Below are 3,167 nucleotides of genomic sequence, written 5' to 3' on the forward strand. Positions count from 1 at the left end.
GTCAGTCGTGCTTGAGTAGCTGAGCTGGCAGTCTGCTTTCGACAGTGGTTAAGCGATCACGTCTCGTTTCTCTCTTGGCGTGCGTTTTTTTACTTCTGTTTTGTAGTTTGACTACGTGACGGGATTCATCGCCCATCATGCCGTTATCCTATCGCAAAGCTACGATAAAATTATCGTTCCCTTTGGATCATGACTGACCAAAAGCCTATTAATTAGAACGGTTTACGTGGGTCGAAATGCGTCTTCCGCCGCAAGATGATTTCGGAATTAATTTTTCATCATTAGTACCACTACATACATACTGTTGACGAATGATGAGCTGTGCGCCAACCTTGTGCGGCGCCATGATAACGATCTCAAGTTCGGATTCTCCGACGGCTGCCGTGATTCACCATGCTGGTGTTGGCCTCTAGACGTTGAGAGTTTTCGTATTCTCGTTTGAGGTACCGTCGGACGTTGTGGTGGCCGCCATTAAACCTTACGGCAATGCCTTCAGACTAGTTTCTGAAATGTGGAAGATGTTTGAAACCTACTGTGTCTTTAATGGCGTCCGTCAGATAGAAACTGAACCGAGGAGATACGCACGTCTTTGCTTGGTTACTCGCAGCTGCATGATTGTCGTCATGTATGATGCCCAGCCACGCACTTGCTCAGGTTGTGGCGAGGAAGACGTTGTCCATTCTGAATGTCTCTGTCGTAGAGTGATTCAGACGCCGATCGGTGACGTCGCTCTCCCTGCGGCGGCCACTGTGTCACCTCTATCCTACGCGTCCACAGCGGGCCTGCCTGCTGTGCACTCTCAGAATCAGCCGGCAGTGGCAACGTCTCCTCTCGACGACTCTTAGGACATTTTGTATGCTTCTCATACGCTGCCACCGGAGGCAGTAGATAAGGACTGTGACTGTCAGCAGACGCCAGCCTTCTGTCCTGACACAATGATTCTTGGTGAAGCGTCTGTAACGACGTCCACCTTTCTGAAGTCTGGCCGCATGTCAGACGACAGCCGTCCGCCGTCCGACAGGGAACAACATATTAGAAAGCAACGGTCCCCGAAGAAACGGAAGGGACAGCGCTATATCCCTTCTAAATACTACCTCCGTCAGACGTGTGCACGGTATGACGACCGTGTTACTGGTGCGTCTCCAATCGCCATCCAAGTGTGGAAACCGACCACATCTCATTGCGTCTGTTGCGGTTGCCCACTGTCTGTGACTGACGCTAACTGTGGGCGCAAGTCTGATAGTGTTCCACTGAACCATCCTAGTGAGACGTCTGTCTCCAGGGTGGGCGATGTTGATATTGAGGCTGGACGGTCTGGAGGTGTACAGGGTGATGGAACACTATTGGTGGGGTCGCCTCCCTCCTTGTCACAGTAATTTGCCCTTCCGCAGGGGCCTAACAGTGTTCGGTGGCAATATTGCATAAGGATTGTGGTCTAACAGAGATGTTCACACATTGTCCAATTGCAACTTGGCTTCTGGATAGGGTAAGGGTGTTTTCTGTGCAGTGGAGAATATAAGCAGAGATTTGGTTGGTGTGACAGCGTTGGAGGAATGTTAAATTAAGGATAAAGGTATGGACATTGTATTAGACATGGTATGCATTAAAAGATGTTTATTGGCAGGTAGGGAGCAGATGTTGAGATAAAGGATTTTGTAGTGCTATTATGTCATTATAAGGAAATTAGAGTAGCGTTTGTGGAAGAGGACTAGATGGAGCTTAGACTAGGGTGTCGAGGTGAGTGAAGAAGTGGACCTGGTTGTGGGAGTAAGTTGTTTGGGTGTAGGGATGGAAGACAAAGCGAGCAGCAAGCGAGATTTGTTGATAGGTATGTGCACATTGTAATGGAATGATGTTTTGGTAGATGTATTTGATGATGTCTTCAGCAGTGGTGGCTGGCTGAAGTGAATTGTTGGAACGAATTGGGGTATCAATGGGCGGAATGGGACTATGATTTCTCGGTTGATTGTTTGAGACTTGGCTTTACATTTCAAGGAATAGGTCACTACACTTGTTGCAGGTTGGGGGGGAATTTAGGTTAGGGCAGCGTTTAAGGAAATTGAAGGCTTTGCAGGATGGACAGGTAGGTGGGTTTTTACAGTCTGCAATTCGGTGATCATTTTAGCGAAGACACTTTTGACAGTGGTAGGACTAGGGATGGGATTTGGAATGTTCGACCTTGTAGTGGTGGTCGTATATCAGAGCTCCATCTTTAAGGAAAAGGTGTGTGGCGGCGGGTGAGTCAATAAAAATACTGATAAGGCGAGTGGAACAGTGAACATTCTTGATTCAAAGTGCTTATTGAACTTTTAAATTCTGGGTGTTGTTTATTTCAGACTCCTCTTTCTCATCAGTGATCTCAAGGCTGACTCCAGTGATAACTGCAGTGAGAGTGGGAGGATAGCGGGGAGTTGGGTTTTTATGGCAAGGGATACCGTGGTTAGGGGTGTTATGGAGACTCTGGGGCCAAAGGTAATGTGAGGATTTTTGGAGAGTTCACTATGGAAACAGGGGTCGAAGGATTTAAGTGATTCAGTGCCTTTTCTATAGATGACTTCTCGGCTGTGGAGACTTGGTAGATATTTGTAGATTTCGAGGGTGAGGGATTTGAATATGAGGAATTTGGGATCTAGGTTGAGGAGCGTGAAGGTGTGGAAGGTAGGGAAGGTGTTGCAGGGGGAGGAGAGCTGCCCATACGCTGGTTGTCATCAGGATCAGTTTGCGATTTCTTTCGGGTGGGAGTGGGACTGATATCAGAATTTTGACGATGCGTTGGGTTTTTAACAATGTGGGATAGAAAATTGTTGTGGGTTTGGGGTGGATGGAACGTGTCGTTGTGTTGAGGGTCACCTGAGTGTTTCACAGGTCCTTCAGAACGCCATGCGTTGGTTGGAATGATGAGGCTTGATGAAGTGATATCGTCTGTGGCAACTGTTACTCTGCGGGCTGTTAAGTGTGTGTCGGTGATAGATGTGGTGGCTGATGAGTAGTGACTGAAAAACAACATATCGGAGGAGCTGGAACAGAGAGCAGTGTAAGGGAGGATAGATGTAGGGGGTTGATGGAGAGGATGTATTCCATGTGGTGACGGTTGGAGCAGAACAAAGAGAACTATAGATAATAGTTGTAGAATGATCCGCGGGCAGTGAAGGGCGGCGTTGATTGAG

The sequence above is a fragment of the Schistocerca americana genome, chromosome X, assembly GCF_021461395.2.
Source record: "Schistocerca americana isolate TAMUIC-IGC-003095 chromosome X, iqSchAmer2.1, whole genome shotgun sequence".
In the NCBI taxonomy this organism is placed as follows: Eukaryota; Metazoa; Arthropoda; class Insecta; order Orthoptera; family Acrididae; genus Schistocerca; species Schistocerca americana.